We start from the raw sequence: 24353 nt of genomic DNA, 5'->3' as shown, positions 1-24353 counted from the left end.
CTAGTACACTGTCTCCCAAGTCCCCCTGGTGAAGAAAAGTGTTGCTGCTCATCCTGTACCTAGGAGCCGATTGCCGACAGCCCATTATAAATCCTCCATAATATCCAGGCGTGTTTGCCTTCAGTTCAGGGTTGCAGTGGGCAGGCCACTGATTGGGCTGTATTTGGGCCTGTGGGGTTAGGGGCTGCGGCAGCCTGCATAACCTTTCTCTCAAATTAAATTTCGACCATGCCCCGGGACACCGATGCACAGCACGAGTCACCATGGCACCAGTTAAGCAAGACTACATAAAGGTGGGCACAGTTAATTTTAAGAAGTAGCATGCAGCAAGGCCTCCTATTAAAGGCAGTTCACCAGCATAAAAACCAGGCAATAAGTAAAATTCAAACTATCCAACGCTGCTTTTTCTCGAGCGTGGTGACATGGTATGAATGATTATGAATGATTGGTCCAACGAGGCCCGAGGAATCATGCAACCAGCGCCGGGCGGGGCTGAGGCACTATGTGTAGGCGCACTAGTCAGGTCAGGGCTTTGCCCTTAACCAGTAAGTAAAATCCAAACCATCTAAATCTGCGCTCGATAAAAAGCAGCATTAGATGGTTTGGATTTTACTTATTGGTTTACTTTACAACTGTATCAGGGCAGAGTTAAGGGCAAGGCCCTGACCTGACTAGTGCTCCTGCACATGGTGCCCCAGCCCCACCCAGCGCCGGTCATTTGATTGCGCGTGGGGGGAGATGTGAGGGAAAGGAGCTGCATGTAGGGAGGAGATGTGATGGAAAAAAGCTGCGTGTGGAGGGACATGCATGGGAAAAGAGCTACGTGTGGAGGGACATGTGGGGGAAATGGGCTGCACACAGGGGAGATATGAGGGAAAGGAGCTGTGTTTGGGGGAGATGTGAAAAAAAGGAACTGCATGTCAGGTGAGATGTGAGGGAAAGGAGCTGTGTGTGGGGGGAGATGTGAGAGGAAAGACCTGCACGTGGGGGGGAGATGTGAGGGAAAGTAGGTGCATGTGGGGAGAGATGTGAGGGGAAGGGAGCTATGCGTGCGGGGCGATGTGAGTGAATGGAGCTGCATTTGTGGAGAGATATGAGGGAAGGAGGCTGCGTGTGTAGGGAGATGTGAGGGAAAGGAGCTGGGCGTGGGGGGAGATATGAGGGAAAGGAACTCTGCATGGAGAGAGATGCAGGGGAATGAGCTGCGCATGGAGGAAGATGTAAGGGAAAGGATCTACGCCTGGAGAGATGTGTGTGTGATGTGAGTACAATAGGCATGGGGTGCTGCAAAAACAGAAAAAGTGGGGGGACAGTGTGATTCCAGGAAGGGTGAATTTCAGGGACAGTAAAGCACAAAGGGAGATCTAAGAGTGTCCAGTGAGCACTGCACGAGCTGTGAGGACAGGCTCAACCCTTTCACTGGGTGGAGTGTTTTATTCCGTGTCAATATCTACATTTTGCAGATTTTTGCCAGCTGTTAACTCTTTTAAGACCAGTAGGGCTAGGACAGAGTCAGCAACTTGTCTGAGTTGATATTCACAGACTTAATTCAGACAATTGCATGTTGGTAACTCTCTAGAAGGTTTACAGAGCTGGACCACAGTCTGATAAGCAAGTAAGTGCCCCAGCCACAAAGTCAGTCATAGGAATGTGACTGCCCCAGCCGCACCAGCCTTTAGCATGGCTTGGGTGTGGTCTGGCCGTCTTCATGGCTTCACATGAAAGATGTGGACAGTGAACTTGGGCCTGGGTTCCTTCAATGTAACAGAACGCAAACAGCAGCCACTACCACTTACCGTTACTGTGCTCCTGCTGTAGGATTTTGTGCCAAATTACTCATACTCACGCAAAATATCCACTTTTGATTTACTCTTTTTCAAAAAATTTACAGGGTAGAGGAACCTCCTATCAAAGCCTTACTCGTAGGCAGATTTCCTTGCTAAATTTCAACTCGGGTATTTCATCGGACTTTCAGCAGTGCCAATTGAGGATGTGGGTGGAGCCAATAGAGGACATGGGTGGAGCTAGTGGAGGAAGTGGGTGGGGCCGGGGGAAGTGGGTGTGGCCTCAGACAAACATTTGAGCAAACAGACTTTATATTTTACAAAGTAAGCACTGCCTCCCAGAGCAGAAGAACCCCATGCACAACAAGCCACACTCCCAAGCACCATGCATTATAGAGCACACTTGCCTAAGGCCGTGACTCTAAGCCAGAGTGACGGCTGCCTCTTCCAGCACACCGTCCCTCAGGTGCTCGTGGGTTCAGTCAAAGGATGCAGTAATACGTCAGTCCTTGTGCTTCAGTCTTCACTGGGATTCCAACCGCTCTTTGTCGCCCGGCTTCAGCTCCGCCATCTTCTCCACCTCAGACTGTCTCACGGCTTCCTCCAGTTTCTCCCGACTCAGCCCACACTCCGAAGGAAACTCCTGTCCTCTTTTGGATTCGAGATGTGACCTCAATCCGGCAGACAGCCAATCAACAGATGACTAAGCAGGAACATCCAGGTTGCGCAACACCAAAACACTAGTGAGCATTCCCTCTGTGTCCCCGGGACATCCTTCAAAACAGAGCTCAGAATTTCCATCCCACTCATAGGGAGATTTTTTTATTGTATCTTCAAATTGAGAAATTCTTAATGACTTAGCTTTCCCAGATGTTCTGTTCGATATTTGTTCAATATTACTGAATCAGTCACATTTTTAATGAAATATATTTTTATTGCATTTTCATACATAGACCCATACCAAATACATCTCTTCCAGTGAGCTCTGTAGCATAAAAGGTAACTTGGCATGTTTCAACAAGCAAAGTCACCAAAATATGACACATATTAGCGCACCTGTCACCTGTGTCCAACTATGCCACTAAAATGCAGTTAGTGTGTCCAGCAGGAATTCAGGTATCTTTGGGGGCTGTGAAAGGCATCCAGATATATTAACAATGATTCAACCTCAACAAAAAGAAAAAAGAAAAAGCTTCTGCAGCGGAAGCAACCTCAAAGTGAACGGTGGATCATACTAATGAGACCATACCACAGGAGTTTTGACATAGTGGGGAGAGGTCTAGGCGGCCCAATGGCACACCAGAGAGTGGGCACTTCCCCCTCTACCTAGGGTTAGACTTCAGTGTCTGGGGCACATAGTTTGTCCTTCAGCTTTAGCATATATGTATCCCATAGTGTGGCATAGTGTGGCAGCACCAGCCATCCTGGGACATGGTATCAGTTTTTGCCACTGCCTATTTGTGGAGTATTCTGGCCCAAACAATCTCCGATGGCAGAGCATTCACCTTCCAGGACATTGCTATCTGGTGCTTAAATAATATTGTGGCTAGATCCACAAACTGCATGAAGTGTCTTATGTTTTTAAGTCCTAGCAGTACTTTTCTCCAGTAAACACAGTTGGGGGCCAACAGTATCCCAACAACTTCAGATATACCCTCCATCACTCATGCCCTCATCTGTACTAACACTGGGTACCCCCATGCCATGTGAAGAAACACTGCATCAGGGTGTCTGCAACGTTGGCATTCAGATGACGAAGCAGGAACATCTTATGTACTCAGTGAGGTGTAAGGTATGCCCTGTGCAGATAGTTACATTGTATAAACTTCAAGTGGGAATTACACAACACTTGCTTGACATGTGCCCTCTCCATCTCCCACTGTTTGGTTGTGAAAACTACCTCAGTTCCTTGATACATTTAGTCTTACTGCAGAAGGATTGTGCATTAAACGCAACTGACAATGAGCCATACAACATGGTGACAGTTATTCTACCCATTCTGTGGGTGAGGACACATTTGAGCCCTTAACGTGTCCCCAGTTCACGTTGCTCTGTCCCACAAGTATTATGCAGCACCACTACATACGCATCATGTGCCAGGAAAAGGACTGCTCCCAGATTTTGAGAAGCCTGCAGATCATATAATGAGCAGAGAACCCCTTCAGCATATAGATTTCCCGCACGGCCTAGCACAGCCTCCTGCCATGGCACATGATAATGCATTGCCAAAAGGGTTCCTGCACTCGGAATGCTCCCGAGTGGCAGCTGCTGGGCATTTGAAGTCTGGTGGTCCCACAAGTATTATGCAGCACCACTACATACGCATCATGTGCCAGGAAAAGGACTGCTCCCAGATTTAGTCTGGTGGCCCAAGGGCTGAATTTATTTTGTCCAATAGCGTTTTGCTACACTGCTAACCTAGTCAACCCTCTCAGCGTCCTGAGCCTGCCCATCAACCAGTCCAATATTCTGCACCCACACAACTCACTTCAGATAGCCAGACTCTCAGTCATCAAATTATTGGGGAACCATTGCATAGGTCATTGTAATTTAGCTGCAGCAAAGTAAGGTTCAAGCTCTGGCACTACTAGGCCTCCCACTGACCAAGGCTCTGGAGCATGACCATCGCTGTACTCCGTCTACTCCCCCAAAACCAGTTCTGATATGAGACCCCTTAGCTCTTTAAATAAGGATTGTGTTGGTACCACTGGTAAGGCCATAAACAGGTACAGAACCGGGGTAAAAAGCAACATTTTTGGTATGGATGTGTGCCACTTAGGGGAGAGTGGCAAATGATGCAAAAAGTCCAGGGACTGGCACACCACAGTCAACGTTCGTCCAATGTTTTTATCAAGTAGGTCCTTGTCTGTGTGATAAATGTTAACCCCCAGGTAGCGAACAGTTGCCATGCTCCAGGGCAGTCGCTCAGACTGCAGCCCTGCCCATTCTGCCTGTTCCAACCTCTGCAAGGGAAACAGACAAGAATAATCCCAGTTGATCTTGAGGCCAGTAATGTCCCCAAAATGCTCTTGCTGCTTGAACAAATCTGGTAGAACCTGTTGATGATTCCGTAAGTATATGAGGGCATTGTCTGCATACAGCAACACTATATGCCAGTCCATCCCCCAGCACACCCCAGTCTGGGCCACATGCCCTCAGAAGGCACCCCATTGGTTCTATCACCAGAGTGAAGATAATAGGTGATAAGGAGCAGGACTGCCTAGTGCCTCGCCCTGTTTTAAATATGATTGAAATCTGAAGACCTGTCTGTACTCTGACCTGTGGGCCATGTACAGCAATTTGACCCACCCTAGGATTGCAGAACCCAGCCCCAAACCTTCCAACACCCGCACAAGATAGGTCCATCCCAGGGCATCAAACACTGTTTCGATGTCGAAGGCCACTGCTTTCAGTAGTACGGCCATGTCCTTCGCCACCCCCTTTATGTGACACAATCTGCGAGTATTATGAAAAGTTGCACTATGAGGAAAAAAGCCAGTCTGATTAGGGTGCACTAAGATTGTTAGCACTGGCAGTAAGCGATACACGAGGCCCTTGCTCAGAAACGTATAGTCTAGATTTGGATAAATGGCGGTAAGAGCTCATTTCTAGGAGGCCCCAGCCTGGTTTACGGAGTACTACAATGAGGGCTTCATGGAAGGATTCAGGCACCCTGTGGCGCAGCTGGGAGGCCAGAGAGGTGGTGCGGCTACCCCGGTGGTGCCGGATGGTTTTCGGCACCGATTTTGACCGATGTGGCTAAACCCTGCGCTTCATAGGCAGCCCCCTGCCAGGATAGGTGTGGTTGACCCCGATTTGCTGTTTTGCCTCCAGTGAGGGGATTCCAGGCACTGTGAAAACTCTGGGCTGCACGGCGAGCCTCCCGGCGCCAAAATTAATCGAGCCTGAGGCTGTGGCTGATTCTGGGCCTCACGCTGGTCACCACGGGAACGGCTGGGGATTCTCTTTATCCTGGCGCCTTTGTTGGTGGTGTGTTTGGCACTGTAGCTCCCCCGACTCAAGGTCGGTGCCCACCTTTGTCCCCTTGCTTCAATTTGGCTGACTGCTTGCATTCCCGCCCCCAATATCGAGTGCTAGGACCTGCATCTACATGCCTGAGGACTAGATCCTTGGCCCATATAGGCCCATGTGTTGAGGTACGGTGGGCTCAAGGGGCCAGCTATTACATTGGGGGCCTCAACAAAGAGGGGGGGGCTCCTGTTTGCCGCTTTACCCCTTCCTCCTTTAGGACGACCACCACTATTGTCTGTATCTTTGAATCTGTGCTTAGCGGGCCAGCGATGTGCAGTTAGCTAGTGCGGAGGGCGATTCTGTCTCAGGGCAGTAAGATTTGCTCCTTGCATGTTTTCACTGGTATAGAACATCTCCACATAAAGGGCTGATATCTAGTGTGGTGCTCTGCTGTTTGATTCCATTGGACTGTTTCTGGGGTTATTGTGTTAGGAGCCGTCCGCAACATTACCCCCCTAATATCTCGACTATTACTCTGCTATTGTTCTGGTTGGGGCTCTGTAGTGGTTGATTCAGAAGTCATTCTCCTTACTGCGTGGTAAACATCTTTAGTATTGGAAAGCTGACAAAGCCCAATCGAAGTTGAACTTCAAACAGTGTAAATTCAGGCACAGAGAGGAAGCCTACGAGACGTCAGCAACAGGATCTGGTGATGAATCCAAGGTCACAAGTGGGGAAATTAGGCAGATATTGGCCACTATGCAAAAAAGCCTTTCCACTATAGATGGAAAAATTGACTGCTTATCATATAGAATGGACATATATCCGAAAGGCTTGATAAACATGCAGAACACCTTGATATGTCAGAACAGCGCATCTCGGAGGTTGAAGAGGCGCAAGTGGAAGTGCATAGCACACAGAAACAAATCCAGGCGCAGTAACTTGCGTATCACAAGCCTTCGGAATCCACTACTGCTGGGGTCATGAAAGTTTTGGTAGAGAGACTGCTTACAGATTTGCTGGGCGCTGAGACTTTTTCTCCTATGTTTGTGGTGGAACAGGTGCACCCCATATTTTGAAAAACAGGGGACCCCTACTTAAACTACGTTTGCTAGTTGTAGGGAACTATAAGCATTTATGAAAACAAGAGTGTAACTACACACTCCCACTAGCAGAACTTGAAGTTATAAAACTGCCCATATTTGAGTGACAATCAAAGCGACCCTTCTTAATAGTGACTTCAAATAGTTATAGAAAAAGATTTTTTTGTTTGATTAAATTGTTTTTATTTTGATGTTAGATATTTTCTGTTTTCTTTTTATAAATATATTGCATCTCATAAATAATTCATTGATCAACATACATAGATTCCATACATTAATATATATATACAATGATCAATACAAAAATACACTATACAAAACCAAACACAACAAAAATCCGGTCGATGTAGCATTGAGGTAGGCAAAGCGGTGGAATATAGCAACTACGCGCGTTTCGGCCAATAGCCTTCGTCAGGTGACCGTCATTGACAAAGAGACAAAACTTGACATAATACAACGTAAATTGTTAAAATATTTATATTGAAAATCTCAAATGATTATTATTTGGTCTGTTCTGTGCCATAGGGTGGAGAAAGAATTCCGCACTTGTGTGGTGCCTTTTATTTTATCCAATCCAAAAACGGGAAGTATTTTAGACTCGTGGAGTCGGTCCTTTATTTTTCTGACGTTCCAATCAGGTGGTATCAATAATATTGGTATTAAAAGGGGAAGAGGTTTTGAGATAAATCAGCAATCACGTCCTTATTATGGAAATAGTATTTTCACGGTAATATCTTCCTTCTAGAGGAGACCTTCATTTGCGGTTGTGCACAATTCCATTGTCTGTTCTTGTAATATGGCGGATAGCCTTCCGATATTCTTTATTGTCATATGAGTTTATCTTTTTAACGGGAAAGTCTATCCGTGCATACCGCCGGGAGTCCGCAACGATTAGGAAGCACCCCACACCATGTCATCGCTAAGCTTCTTAATTATAGGGACAGAGACGCTGCTCTTAAGAAGCCCAGAGAATTGGAAGAATTAAGATACAAAGGTTCCTCACTCTCACTGTTTCCAGACTTTACGCTCAAGCTCCAAGAAGCCAGGAGGTAATTTGTCACGATGAAGTGTAAACTAAGAGAACAGAATATTGAATATGCGATGTTATATCCAGCAAGACTTAGAGTAGTAGTTAATGGATCAACAAAGATCTATATAGACCGCAACTCACTTCAAAAGGCTCTCAAAGAATGGAGAGTGGTGCAACAGAGTAGGAAAACCATGTGCTCCGGTGAAGAGGCAGCATGCTCGAGTGGAACTCTGGATGACAATGATTAACTTTATTTGATGGCCTAAGGGTTTCTGCGTTTGCTTTTCTGATTTCTTTTTGTCATTTCAGAACTCTGTATAACAGGGAAGTCTGGAAAATAGCACTCAGATTGTGACCTACAGTTACTCTGGCCTTATCCCTTTGGGTTGGGGGTTGTGGTTGATCTGGGACACATGTGGTAAAGGGGTCATTAACGCCCAGATGAACAAGATTTCTCCATTATTGTATTGCACGGCGATCCCCATGGGTGGTATTTCTCTCGCAGATGGCAATGTTGGGTTTGTTGAAAAAAGCTGTGTCTGGCTACATCCGCCTCCGTGAGTTACCCCCTAGGTGGTTTATGGGCCTTTTTTGTTTTTTGTTTCTTCACTTACATTATTGTGAAAGTTAAAGATGTTATGTAGGGTGGGACACAGGTCGCACATGCTCAGTTGGGCTAAGCATTGCGTGGGTGGGGGGGGCTGGATTTTTGTTTTGTATCCACAGTCAGTGTACACATCAATGATGCAAAGGGATCAGAAGCAATCGCTTTCTACAATCATCCAAAAGTGTCATAATGAGTAGTCAGCAGCAGGTACTAGGAGATAAGCCCCGAAACTTGCCAAGTTATGTTAATCACCTGGAATATCCATGGTTTAAACAATTTTACAAAATTACATAAAATATTAGCCTATCTCAAACACTATGAAATTGATGTTGCTTTACTGCAAGAAACACACTTAGCCCCCAACAATTGTTTGCTTAACAACAAGAGACTGCAGGGCGCATTCCATGTGGTGGGGTTTCCTTCACACGCCAGGGGGGTACTTTCTTGGAATAACCCCAGATTGGGCATCTCCTTGACAGAGTTAAAGACCGATCCAATGGCAGATGTACTGTTTCCAGGTGTTATGGTAGAGGATTGGATATCTACGTTGTAAATATATATGGGCCGAACTATGATGACCCTTAATTTAATATGTTGTTTCTTATATACAAGGGGACCCCATATAGTAGAACCTGGGGTAGAATGATAATTATATGGAACAATGGTTCGGGGTAGGCCTTATGCGGTCCTTTAACGAAAACAGTGGGTGTTAGCGAGTATTTAATAAGTCGCTAGGGAGCGTTGGAAGTAGGAAAAAATTGGAGTTTTTTTATTCTTTTCTCTTAACAATATATAAAGATATATATACACTGTATTGCAGGTGCTCAGGTGAATAGTACGGTGCAGGACGTGACATAGGTGATCTAAGTGAACGAACTGTCACACACAACAAGGATAAAAACACACAACAATTATATACAATGGTACACGTGAAATTCCTTGGGTAGGTCGACGGCGTTTCGATCTATATTGTTTTAGATCTTCATCAGGACAGTTGAGCCTCCTGAAACTTGCCAGTTGAGAGGGCAAGGATGGTTATTCGTGTAGTACTGCTGGGCAGATGTCGCAGCTTTTCAAGGAATAAAGGATTAAGTCAAAACATAATCACTGCCAAAAGCGCAAACGTCGCTATGGTAGGGAACGTGCCTGAAAGTAATTAGTGTTGGTTCACACAGCGCATTCGTCGCTATGGGCGCCTGAAATTAATTATTGCAGGACGGTGCGGCAGGCAGGGGGTCCGAGTGACTGTTCAGCAGCTCACTTATGGGGCGGAGACCTGACTTGTATCCTGAACCTCCTACTAGATAGATCCGGCGGCCCGTGATGGCACATCTCGGCTGCTGCTCAAGCCATCACTGACATTGCAATGCAGCTGGGTCTGGCAGACATATGGAGGTCTAGGCATCCAGGAATGGGCAAATGCACCCATTATTCAGCCCCACACTATACACACACTATAATAGACTATATCCTGCTCGAGAGATTGCTTCTCCCCCGTGTTCACAATTGTACAGTAATGCCCACACTCTTCCAGATCACTCTCCAATTGTTGTATATTGTATTGTATTGTATATAGATTTGTATAGCGCGATTGCTGCCCAAGGGCGTCCAAGCGCTGAGTAAGTAGACAGAGGTGGGCAGTGCAGAAGAGGTTAGAACTCGGTGGACCTTGCGAACAATAGGGTTTTCAGTTGTTTGCGGAATGAGAGCAGGTTCGAGTTGGACCGAATTTGTAGAGGAAGTGAGTTCCACAACAACGAGGCATTCAGGGAGAGCATCCTGCCTCCGGCCCTAGCTCTCCTGACTCTGGGTACCACAGCCAAGAAAGCCTCCGTGGAGCGAAGGTTTCTACTTGGGTGGTAACGAATGACTAAATTGTCATTGATTGCTGGGCCTGTCTTCCAGAAGGCCCGATGGGCAATGCATAGTGCCTTAAATGACACTCTCTGCCTCACTGGTAACCAATGCAGACTTTTTAATCTGGCTCTGGCTGACTGAGTGCGTGGGATCTGTAGCAGGGTGCGGGCTGCACAGTTCTGTACCACCTGCAACTTTCGCAAGGTCATCTCAGGGGCACCCACATATAGGGCATTGTTCGAATCTAGCCGGGACTGAATCAAGCCTTGTACTGCCACTTGTTTGGCTTCCATTGGTAAAAGGGGTAGAACTTTCCTCAGTGTTCTGAGTAGGCCAAAACATGTGGCAGATAGCGTTGTGGCCTGAGTGGAGAAAGAGAGACTTTTGTCCAGCCATACTCCTAGGCTTTTTACACTTTCCTTAGGGGTAGGAGGGGTACCCAGACAGGGGGGCCATAGGGAGATGAATGGCACTGGTGAAACTGGGCCCAGGAGCATGAGCTCAGTTTTATCTCCATTAAGTTTTAAAGAGGAGCTTGTCATCCACTCCTTGACATCCTCTAAACATTTCAACAAGCCTTCCGGAGTTTGCCTGTTGCTCTCTTGTGCCAGAGAAACCACTAGCTGGGTATCATCGGCATACAATATGATTTTAATACCGTGCGGTTCAACGACCTCAGCCAGTGGTTTCATGTATATATTGAACAATGCAGGGCTTAAGGAAGAGCCCTGCGGCACCCCACAGCTCAGTGATTTGCTGGCTGACACTGTTTCCCCGTCAAAGATCTGAAAAGATCTATTGGTCAGGAAGGAGTCAAACCACCTCAGTGCATCGCCTGGCGTAGCTGACCGTATCGAAGGCTGCGCTTAAGTCAAGGAGGATCACTGCCACTGATCCTCCTTGATCAAGTATCCTGCGTGATTCTTCGGTAACCGCTAGCAAGGCGGTTTCAGTACCGTGCTTAGGTCTGAAGCCTGTCTGGGACGTATCCAGTAGTGAGTTGTTCTCAAGGGATTGAACTAACTGGGCGTTTATATACTTCTCCAGGACCTTGCTTGCCCAGGGGAGAAGTGAGATAGGGCGGTAACTGGAGTGGTCATCTGGATCAAGGTTGGGCTTTTTTAGCAGTGCCCGTACCATGGCTCTCTTCCATACAGTGGGCACTGTACAGGAGGAAATGGAGGAGTTTAGTAGATCCAGGATTACAGGCAGGATGGCTTGGCTTGCTTGGAGCAAGATCTCCGGTGGAGCTGGATCACAAGGGGAGCCAGATTTGACTTGGCGTGCCAATTTGTCAAGGGTGTCAAGGTCTAATGGGGGAAATGTTCACGATTTGGCTGGTCTGAGGGGAGGGGTGTCTCGAAGAAGATTAGTCGGTTGCTCCTGGGTTTGTGGCAGCTATCGGGAAGGAAGAGTATATCTGGGAAACTTTGTTGTGGAAGAATTCCGCTAGCTCATTACATTGTTCTAGAGTTTTTGTCAATGGGCGAGCTGTGTTCACTTTAGTGCATTGTTTTACTACGTGAAAGATTTCCTTGGGCTTGGATTTGGCTTCCATGATTTTGTCTGCAAAATAAGTGGCCTGGGCCGCCCTGACCCCTTCTCTGTAGGCCTTGATTGCCTCTCTATATTGTGACTTTTGTTCAGGTAGGAAGTCTAGACGCCACGCTCTCTCTCGTTTCCTACAGAGGCGTTTTTTATCTCTGAGGGTGTCTGAGAACCCGGGTGCTGATTTATGCAGCCTCTTTGAGATGGATCTTCGAAAAGGGAGGATCGTATCCAGTGAGTTCGTGATCCAGCCCTCATAATTTTTGTTTGTCATGTTGGGGTCTGTGCAGGGGGGTGGGCGGGTGGAATCCAGGACTCCATAGGAAGTTTAGCCCAGTTCCTCTTCGTAGTGACTTGAGGAGTAGTCGGGGGGGTTTTGCAGGTGAGCCAGGTAAGCGGTATTAAGAAATGGTCCGACCAGGGGAGGGGAGTGGGTTGGCCTACCACCAGCTCGGTGCAGTTGCTAAAAATCGGATCAAGTAAGTTACCCTTTTCATGGGTAGGGGCTGTGACAAGCTGGGATAATTGTAGGGCTGCTAGGTCATCAGTTAATTCCATGGCAATGTGATCTAAAAAGGGGTTTAAGTGGAAATTGAGATCCCCTAAGACCGTGTAGTTAGCAGAGGTCATAATTCGTTTGGCTATGATTTCTGGAAGAGACCTATGGAACAGCTTAGCGGGCTCTGGGGGGCGGTATATCAGAGTCCCGGAGAAGGAGCTGTTCGCATTAAAGTCTATGCTGAATGCTAAACTCTCGCACTCAGGAATGGTTTCAGCTGTGGTCCGACAGCGATACAGGTCTTTTAGTATTATAGCCAGGCCTCCTCCTCTTCCCTCTGGTCGGTCTAATCTGTAGATTTAAAAACCAGAGGGTAAGGCTGAGACTATGTCTGGCTCAGATTGAAATGTAAGCCATGTGTCAAAAAAATGGCGTCTGGCTTGCGCTCCTCTAGCAGCAGGGCAATTTGTGTACTGTGCCTAGGTAAGGATCGACAGTTAAGCACATACATACAATATTCCTGCGACACGGCCGGCAGTGTAGTGCTGCGAAAGGGGTGTTTGCATCTGAGGCAGCGAGGGGGGAGTTCAGCTGGTGAGTAAATATGTGTGCAGTGAGCAGCAGCAGTAATTCCTATGTTGTGAATGGCTGCCGAACTGTACGACCTGCCCTGGGTTAGGTGGGAGCCAAGGGTTGTGGCCCCTGGTCCCGTATGGGCTCGGACGGGCGCAGACGGGCTTGCCTTTGGGGCGCCTTCGGCGCACCGCCAGCGCGCCCTCTGCGCCCGTCCGCTGCGCCTCCGGAAACAACACATTCTTATAAGTCAGAGGAGGGGGGGGTGTGGCCTGTGCCAGTGGGCATAGCCCGGGGGTCACGGCGATTCTCCTGCGACCCGCTGCAGCGCCTGACTCGGCTGCGCAGGGAGGGAATCACGAAGGGAGCAAGAGGTAGATGTCGATTTTAAAATACAAGTTATCACAATACAAGTTTTTCAAAATTAGTCTTTTAAAAATTGTTCCTTGCTCTCGGCTTCCGCCTCAAGAGCTCTGACTACAAACAAGCGCTGGCCGGGAAAGCGCACCTTTAATAGTAAAGGGGGCGTGGCCTGTGTCAGTGGGCATAGCCCGGGGGTCACGGCGATTCTCCTGCGACCCGCTGCAGCGCCTGACTCGGCTGCGCGGGGAGGGAATCACGAAGGGAGCAAGAGGTAGATGTCGATTTTAAAATACAAGTTATCACAATACAAGTTTTTAAAAATTAGTCTTTTAAAAGTTGTTCCTTGCTCTCGGCTTCCGCCTCAAGAGCTCTGACTACAAACAAGCGCTGGCCGGGAAAGCGCGCCTTAAATAGTAAAGGGGGCGTGGCCTGTGTCAGTGGGCGTAGCCCGGGGGTCACAGCGATTCTCCTGCGACCCGCTGCAGCACCTGACTCGGCTGCGCGGGGAGGGAATCACGAAGGGAGCAAGAGGTAGATGTCGATTTTAAAATACAAGTTATCACAATACAAGTTTTTAAAAATTAGTCTTTTAAAAGTTGTTCCTTGCTCTCGGCTTCCGCCTCAAGAGCTCTGACTACAAACAAGCGCTGGCCGGGAAAGCGCACCTTAAATAGTAAAGGGGGCGTGGCCCGGAGGTCACGGCGATTCTCCTGCGACCCGCTGCAGCGCCTGACTCGGCTGCGCGGGGAGGGAATCACGAAGGGAGCAAGAGGTAGATGTCGATTTTAAAATACAAGTTATCACAATACAAGTTTTTTTAAAAGTTGGTCTTTTAAAAATTGTTCCTTGCTCTCGGCTTCCGCCTCAAGAGCTCTGACTACAATTATCCTAGAGGCTCCACTGAAATTCGCATTGCCTTGAATTCCATGCAGGATGGTGGTGCTCTGGGCATAGATGGACTCACTGTCCCCTTCTACAAAACCTACATGGATCTCCTGGTGCCCCATCTTAGTAGACTATTTGAAGAAATTGCAGACACTGGCATAATGCCACAGTCAATAAGGGAGGTGCTCATTGTCACACTCTTAAGACCAGACAACCCCCCTAAATGTGCTTGTCCTATAGACCACTCTCACTCCTTAACGTGGACAAAAAGATGTTTGCCAAAATTCAAGCTAATAGACTCTCTCCCGTTCTCCCCATCTTCGTTGGCCAAGAACAAGCTGGTTTTGTGCCCGGGTGAATGTTAACCCAATACCTACGGATAGTATTTGGTGTTATACAACATGTTAGACCACAACTTAAGGCTGTCGCTGTCTTTTTGGATGCTGAAAAGGCTTTTTGTTCAGTTGAGTGGGCCTTCATGGTGGCTGTGCTGCGTAGGATGGGGTTGGGGAAAATTTTCTTGGGGTTGGTCTCCGTACTATAAAATCAGCCAACAGCAAGGGCTAGAACTGGGAATCATGTCTCATCTCCGTTTTTAATATCTCAGGGAACCGGAAAGGGTTGCCCCCTTTCCCCGGTATTATATGCCATAGTGGCATAACCTTTGGCGCGCTCACTGAGGGAGGATCACAGGCACAAGGGAATCTGTTCCCCCAACTATAATCTGATCATATCAGCTTAGGCTGATGATATGTTGCTGTACACTTGTGACCCCACCACCAACCTTTCCCCTTTAATTTTTGAAAGTATCAAATTCAGAAGAATCTCTGGATTAAAAATCAACTGGAATAAATCCATATTTTTCCACCACTATCTCCCTTGATGGTCCCTTTTGATCTAGATTTCCCACTACAGTGGATCACGGTTAGATACTTGGGTACACAGGTGCACCCTTGACTCAGAGTTAGTACTGCGGGGTAATTACGGAAGGGCAATCACTAAGCTAGAGGGTGATATTGAGAAATGGATCAAGTTACCACTTTCACTGGTGGGGTGCATTTCGTTGATGAAGATGATTGTCTTGCCTAGATTATTATGGTAACCCTGCAGCAGTTTTTAAAAAGACTCAATGGTTAGATTGGCGTAAGATGGACAGCTTAAACTTCCATATTCTATGTGTGGGATAGTGCCGCCGGATCTCGACTGAGTCTTTTAAACTGCTGCAGGGTTACCATATAAAATATTGGCAAGACATCATGCTTATTTCTGGTGCCATGGACCCCACTGCCTCCTGCATCTCCTCATGGAGAGGATTGTGTCTGATCTGTCCCCGCTCCCTAGGCAACTCACCCAGCCTCCCAACAGGCATTATGGTGTTCTCAACTCTATCAATTTAGCGGTTCATGTGTGGTGCGAGCCATTAAAACAACAGGCGAGCACTCTGCTTTATTCTCCACTGTTTCCTCTGGGTTGGTGTCAAGGGTTCCCATTGGGTTCTGAGGTAGTGGTGACTCAATCGATTTGGAAATTTCAGAGCCACAATATGGGAGATTTCTTATCTGGGGGTAGAGTCCGGACTTGGGATGAGGTTGCCGTCGGAGAGCATAGAGCCAGCACTCTCGTGCAATTTCAGTATTTCAAAGCACGACATGCTCTGAGGGTGCTTCCGGGTGATGAGTATCTAGAGCCAAGTCCCCGTAAAAGCTGGTCTCCAATATAAACACCATGTTCAGGAATACTACCTTACAACTTATTCCCTGCTGAGAGCGCAGTGGCAAGTCAATCTGGGCGCTCCCTAGATGAAAGTCAATGGAGATACCGCTGCAAGATCACCCAATCAGTGTAATTGAATTGTAGGCATAGATTAATCCAGCTGAAGTTCCTAATTAGGACATATTATACACCAGCACATCTCCATAGACATGAGTTAAGAAGCTCTAATAGTTGTGAGAGCTGTGGTGTAAGTGGGGCAGATTGTTTCCATGTGGCATGGACCTGCCCCCAAATTGCTGCCTTCTGGAATCATATTTTTCAAGCGCTAGGACAGATTGTGGGTATTCCGCTCGCCCCTGACCCGCTACTGGCCCTATTGGGATACACTAACCCTCTGCTGAAAGATGTTAGGAAAATTTTAGGTTTAGGATTTCGTCTGGCTAATCGGCAGATAGCAATAAAAGGTTGGGCATGTGGCCCTCATATTTTCAGTGTGAAAACAATATACTGTTTTGTAATACACAGGCTAAAACATACAGCAAGCTAATGCCCCCACAGAGCCAACCCAAAAACTCTTGGGTTTGTATAAACAATATCTTTTGGCAAGGGAGGTAGAGGAGTCGAATGATGTTTAAAATCACTGAGCCTAACTATGTTGGTCAAGTAAGACTGTGTTGATGTAGGTTTTCTTGTGCACATGGCTAATTCAGCTGAAGTGATGTCCGTTACAAAGTACTAGTTGTTGGGATGTACTATCTGATATGAGGTTATTGTGTCTGTTTTTTATCTTGATAGTCTTTTCCTTTGTGATGTTTTTCCTTTTTTTGCTGCTCGATTATAATCCCCCACTGTTATAATTTTAACAAATACAGAATTATGTACACTGCTAAATAAAATCAATAAATACATTTTAAAAAGACGTTTTGTACTTTATACTGCCTATTAATAAATGTCATAAAAAATGAACATTTGGAGTACTAGTGAAGTAAATCACCCTTATACTCGACCTTGAACTCTAAACAGACGCACACAGAGATAAACCCCCTGCTGAAGAAACCCTTGGCCGACCGACAGAGCTCAAGAACTACAGACCCATCTTTCTGCTCTCCAGTCAAAGTCATTGAGAAAGCCATCAATACCCATCTCTCTGAGTTCATCGAAATGACCAACATCATAGAACTATCCAAATAGGGCTTCAAAAGCTACCACAGCACTGAGACTGCTCTCCTTGCCATGACACTTGACATCCGCACCCTCCTCGACTGAGACAAGACTGCTGCCCTCATCCTCCAGGACCTCCAGCCACATTTGGCACCATCTCCCACCGCACACTCTGCCCAAGATTCTACAATGCTGGCATCTGCGACAAAGCCCTAGAATGGGGCTACTCTTTTCTCACCGGCAGAGTGCAGAGAGTTAAACTTCTGCCGTTCATCTCAGAACCCACAGAGTTCAGCTGCGGAGTACCTCAGTTATCGCCCCTGAACTCCACCCTCTTTAACATCCACTTGGCCCCGCTTGCAGCCACCATCAGAAGCCATAGTCTCAAAATCGTCTCCTATGCCGACAACACCCAGCTGATTCTCTGTCTCATAGATGAACCCACAGCCACCAAGAACAACTACCACAACGGGATGAAGGCAGTCACCACCTGGATGAAGGACAGCTGCCTCAAGCCTTACTCAGACAAGACCAAAGCCCTCATATTGGGCTCCTCCCCTCCACCTGGGATGACTCATGGTGGCCTGCAGTGCTTGGAACCCCCCCACACCCATGGGTCACACACAAACCTCAGCATCATCCTGCACTCCTTGCTCTCAATGAGCCACCAAATCAATGCTGTTTGTCCTCCTGTTTCCACACACTTCACCTGCTTCGTAAGATCTTCAAGTGGATCCCCTCTGAGTTTAGGAAAACAGCCACCCATGCACTTGTCAGCAGCAGACTTGACTACGTCAACGCACTCTACGACACCACAACCCACAAACTCCAAAAGAATCTGCTGATAATCCAGAACACCTCCGGCAGACTCATCCTGAAGATCCCACGCCACACCTGCATCACCGGTCACCTGAGAAACCTACACTGGCTACATGTCAACAAAAGAATCACCTTCAAGTTCCTCAAGCATGCTTACAAAGCCCTCCACAATCCCAGACCTGCATACCTCAACCACCGCCTCTCCTTCCAAACTTCCCACCAGATATCACTACTCTGCCCAACTGGCCCTGGCCACCATCATATATATCCGCAAGTCCATGGTTGGAGGAAGATCCTTCTCCTACCTCACTATGGAGACCTGGAACTTTGTGCCTCTGCACCTCAAACAATGACCATCGCAGCCGCAGTTACAGAAAAACCTGGTACAAAATCACCTACTTGACACCTCACAATCAGGAGTTCATGCCAACCACAGCACAGAGACTGTGCTGATTGCTGCCACAGATGACATCAGAACTCTCCTTGACTGCAGAGAAATGGTAGCCCTGATCCTCCTTAACCTCTCTGCTGCATTCTACACTGTCTACCCCCACACCGTCATTGACATACTCCACAATATCGGCATACAGCAAAATGCCCACCGGTTAATAGCCTCTTATCCTACAGGGCACACACAGAGCATCCAATGGCCTCCCTTCACCTCTACACCCAAGGACATCATTTACAGAGTACCCCAAGGATTATCCCTCAGCCCCACCATGCTTAACGTCTACATGACCCCTATTGCTGCCTTCATCTCAAAGACTCGACATAATCTCCCACACAGACGACACTCAACTATTCATCTCACTCACTGAGGAACCCATCCACGTCAAAACCAACTTCTGCAACGCCATTACCAACGTAGCCAAATGGATGAGAGACCACTGCCTCAGAATCAACTCAGACAAAACAGAAGTACTGATCTTTGAGAAGACCACCTCCGGATGGGACAACAGCTGGTGGCCAGCAGAACTCAGACCAACACCCACACCAACAGACCACGCATGTAACCTTGGCATCTTCCTCGACAGCCAACTGACCATGAAATGACAAGTAAACCCAGTCACCTACTCCTGCTTCCACTCCCTTTGCATTTTCTGCAGAATCTTCAGATGGTTCCCAAGCAACACTAGAAAGAATGTCATGCAGGCATTGGTAACTAGCCGCCTTGACTTAGGCAAGGCTCTCTACTCCGGAATTTCCTCCCAGCACCTCAGGACACTGCAGCCAGACTAATCCTGGACCAGCCAGATATAGACCCACATCACCTCCACCTCAGAGACCTTCACTGGCTCCCCATCCAGAAGAGATGGCAGTTCCAGATCCTCACACACACCTGCAAAGCTCTACATGATCAAGAACCATTGTACATCAATCATTGATTCAACTTCCATCTACCCACAAGGCAGCTGTGCTCCTTCTCTCTTGCCCTTGCACATACAACCTCATGTCCTTCGCAGTCACTGTGGGGGCCGCACCTTATGCTCCATCTCTGCCAAGACCTGGCATGACCTGCCCTCCACCTCCAAACAGCACCCTTCCTGATGGGCTTCAGAAAGAAACCCAAGACCTGGCTGTTTGAAAGAGACATGTCATCCCCAGAACCCACATACCCCTAGTGGTGACAGTGCTGTGCTAAACCATTGATGACTGATTGATTAACAAGTGAATATACATTTATTATTAATTATTTAGTTGATTAATAATTATGTAGATTGTGTAATAATTATATTTTTCTCATATTTTAGGTATGTTCTGCTGGGTTTGTAGTATATGGGGTGGAAAGTTATTTAAGTAATAATGAATTAACAATTAATATTTATTTATTATTCAATTGATATTTAATTATGCATATTGTTTAACGCTGATTAAGTTTTGTTATATTTTGGTTGTAGGTTGCTTAGTTTGTAGAGGTATAGAGTGGGACATTAATTAAGCAATCACAGTTTAGCAAATCATTATTAATGAATTAGTTACTTGATTGTCAATTATGTAAATTGTGTTACTCTTATTTTTTTGTTATATTTTAGGTGTGGACTGCTGGGTCTGTAGAGTATAGTGTGGGAAGTTTAAGATGTCAACAATGGACAACAATTGTTTGATTGAATATAAATGGATAAATTGTTTAATAAACATGCACATTCCTTAATTGGTTTTCATTATATATATATATATATATATATATATATATATATATATATATATATATATATATATATATATATATATATATATATATATATATATATATATATATATATATATATATATATATATATATATATATATATATATATATATATATATATATATATATATATATATATATATATATATATATATATATATATATATTCACAGAAAAAACCATAGGTTATAGTGGATATATAGTTAGGAATTTGCATTTACAAAACCTTGAAAATTCAATGAAAAAACCATTGGTTTTAGGCCATATATAGTTAGGGATTTGCATTTACAAAACCTTATTTCGCATAAAACCATTGAAATTCCATATATAGTTATAAGCGCTAACTATATATCGCGCACCCGCAATCCACTGCTGATGATGTCACATATTACATCATTCATGACATGGTTAGTGACATCACTGATGACATCACTGATGACATCTCAAATGACATCACTGATGATATCACTGATGACATCATCCAGTGACTGTATGTTTCTGTAAAGTTAAAATATCTCTTACATATTGAAGAATGAGTGGATATATAAGTGTCTGGATGAAGGATTTAGTAGGTGCATGACTGACTGTATGAGTGAGTGATTAAATGTGTCTCACTGAGTGCATGGGTTAGTGACTAAACTGTCTTAATTTGTGCATCATTATGTCTGTTGTTCTGTAAACTGTTGCATGTGTTGATAAGTAGCTATATGAGTAACTGTATGGGTTATTGATTGGTTGCCCAAGTATTTGTATGGGATACTGAGTGTGTGTGTGGGTGGCTGGGAGGTGTGTGACTCTGTGCATAGATCTGTAAGCAGTTGATTCACTAGATGTATGGTTTCAAAAGTGCATGTGGAAACAGCTGTATGGGCGGTTGACTGTGTGCATGAGTGTATTGGTAAGTGAATGGATATCTCAGTGCTACATGTCAAAGTAAGTACATATGTAAAACACAGTACATGTGAGAGTTGACATATATAAATAACTGTGCATAAGAGCCAGTGAATGTGTGAGTGGCTGTATGGATCATTGTGAACTTGTATCAGGGATTGTATAAGAGAGTAAATATGTGTTAGTATATGTTTGAATAAGTAAAGTTTGTATAACTGTATATTTGAGGAAATGGAGGTGTGATTGATTCTTTGCATGACTGACTAGGTGTGTGAGTAACTCCATGGATGAGTGACAGTCTGTGAGTGTCTGTTTACACTGATTGTATCTAAGGTTATATTAGAGTCTGAAGAGGTTCATCGTATTATCACATGAATGATATCATCAGTGATGTTATCAGTCATGTCAAATGAGATGTTTTCAGTGATGTCATCAGTGATGTCATTTGAGATGTCATCAGTGATGTCATCAGTGATGTCACTAACCATGTCATGAATGATGTAATATGTGACATCATCAGCAGTGGATTGCGGGTGCGCGATATATAGTTAGCGCTTATAACTATATATGGAATTTCAATGGTTTTATGCGAGTAAAATAAGGTTTTGTAAATGCAAATCCCTAACTATATATGGCCTAAAACCAATGGTTTTTTCATTGAATTTTCAAGGTTTTGTAAATGCAAATTCCTAACTATATATCCACTATAACCTATGGTTTTTTCTGTGAATTTCATTGGTTTTTTAATAGCAAATATGAAAAGCTTTAAAATGTCAAGTACGTGATAGATAAAAACATTTTCGTATTTATGCACGCTGATGTGCTTTGAACGCTGCACCCCCCCCCCCTCTTTTGTCTTAGTAGTACTCTCTCTTTGCAGATACTGAAGGGTAGTTAACGCAGGCCTTTACCCCCGTTGTAATCCGTCGTGCCTGCTTGTCTCTCCATTTGATTGATTGTTGTCCAAGCATTTACTGTTTTAGAATTGGTTCTCTTTGGATCATTCTCTATTTACAAACAAGCACAAAGTCGCAATACTCTGTTTAGTCTTTGCAGATAGTGCAAAAATCGTGTAAAAAAATAAAAATAATCGAGCAAAATCAATAGGCCACTAATTGGATCTCTTTTTGACCTCGCTAAAATAGAAATATTAGGAACAACCCTTCATGAGAAATACGAAAATAGTGAGATGAACTGAGCTCCACACCATGAGGGCTGCAAGACAGCTCGGCTCCATCACCCATCCCGCACAAAATAACGACAAACCCTATGCAAATATTAAAAATATAGACAACACACCAGCAAAGAAACAGGGTAAAACATTTTATTAAAAAACTATTTACATAACGTTGGTTTATAAGATGATGTCAGTAGTGGACCGATGTGTGAATAGGTCGAAAGCAGCACAAGGCTCCAAGATCCGGATGGCAAGCTCCTGGATGTTGGGTGCCATAGTTCAGAGTTCTGAGTTTGAGCCTTTTTCAATGCCTGTGCTTTGTTGAATCAAAATGGCGGCTTGACACAAAGCTGACTCAAGCGTTGCTACTGATGCTATGCAGACCAAAACTGGTTTTCAGTTTGTACATTTTTCTAGATTTTTCAATCCAAGTTTGGTTGACTTTGTAGAACGATGGCTTCAAATTTTCAACATACGGTGTGGTGGCGCTGACTGGGAGGGGGCGCTTCGCTCCTGCCCCCTCCCCAAGTAAGATTTTCATACGTGACAGTACGTTAATGGTTTTGGTCCCTGAGTTGCTTCGATGTCACTGCCATTCTCAAATGGCATAAGTTCTGGATGTTGGGTGCCATAGTTAAGAGTTCTGAGCAGCGCTTGTAACACTGTCTGAAGCTTATTTCCACCTACTGCAGCTTCACTATTCTCAAAGTAAGTGAGTGTCGTTTGTGGACATGACTGCATTAGAAAACAATGTGATATGTTACCTTCCTAAACAGCTTGACGGAGGCCCCTGAGGGGCGGTGTGATGGCCATGGACTCGGAGAAGACGCTTGGCTCCGACACCCTCCCCAAGTCTTATAGCACTGGTGTAGCCTGAGATCGCCCCCGACATAGGCGGCCGGCTCCCGGGGTCCGGCGGAACTTTTTGCCTTTTGATGACTCTTCAATTCTGAACCTTGTCCCATCCAGCTGAGTTGCGCCCACTCTTGCGGCTACAGCGTCTTGCCCACCATCCAGCTGAATTGCGCCCACTCTTGCGGTGCAGCGATAGGCGGCTGCCACAGGACTCTCAAAATGGCGGCCGGCTCTTCGGTTTTGGGCCTGGTCCACTAAAATGGCCCTGGACACCTTTGAACTCGGACGCTTCCCTGATAGGGCTTGGGTCCCATTCTCGAAAAGCGTCCCCTCAGCCGTGAAGATTCTACAAAAGTCTTGGGGGCCTCCGACTCCCGCAGGCTTCTGGTGGGGAGCGGCTGCCTTGATTGCTCGTGGAATGGCCACGACGGAGCTACGAGATGGTAGTGGTCTCATGCTGACGCCAGCTTTAGTCTGAAACATCCAGAAACACTGTAGACTACCAATTCGATCAGTTCCGGTAGCGCCCCAACATGACCCGGAAGAGAAGAACTTGCCCTCCCCTCTTTGACTGATGGTTCTTGTTGCCTGTCCCCTCTGTTGTCATTTAACAGAACTTTTTGGACTGCTGAAAGGAGTTGTGTTCCGAACGCTGGTTGGTAGAGACATTTTGACTATATTCTTGACCTACGTTGTCGCGTAATGCGTTATATGACACGCCGCGTTACCGCACCCGGAAGTGATCCGAGGCGCGGCGCGCAGCGCGTAACGTAAGCATAACAGGACATGTGACTTGTTAATAAAACTTTTCATTGGTTCATTTTACTTTTGTTAATTTAATGATGAAAAGCTTGGTCATATGACCTAAAAATTACGCTTTTTATTGTTTTCGAACAATATTTTTTTTTCAAACATATGTTATAATATTCCAGGCTAATGTACTTTCCCGGAAAATTTACAACTGTCTTGTAAGTAAAATATATTCCTTTTTCGAGAAAAAGGGCGTTTCTTCCTTCCATGACGGAGCCGTTGAGTAAAAGAGATTCGGCCTGCTGTCTTAGTCGCCGATACGCCTGATTATCAGATTCTTATCGATCACTTTATATTGCAGACATGAAAAACACAACTGCCCTTAAGCATTTATCTTTACTGCGTTCCTACATATTATACCTTTTATCCGTCATGTAATTGGACTGCTTTATTTCACTTGCCTTTACTGATTCGAAAACAGTGACTAAAAGTAAAAACTTTACCAATGTAAATACTACTACCGTGTTTTGTTTTAAAAACCTTTATTGTGAAAATGTCAGTATACAAATACGGGC

This window comes from Lissotriton vulgaris, chromosome 6 (assembly GCF_964263255.1).
Source record: "Lissotriton vulgaris chromosome 6, aLisVul1.2, whole genome shotgun sequence".
Taxonomy (NCBI): domain Eukaryota; kingdom Metazoa; phylum Chordata; class Amphibia; order Caudata; family Salamandridae; genus Lissotriton; species Lissotriton vulgaris.
The sequence above is the reverse complement of the archived record's forward strand: the minus strand, read 5'-3'. Positions refer to the sequence as shown.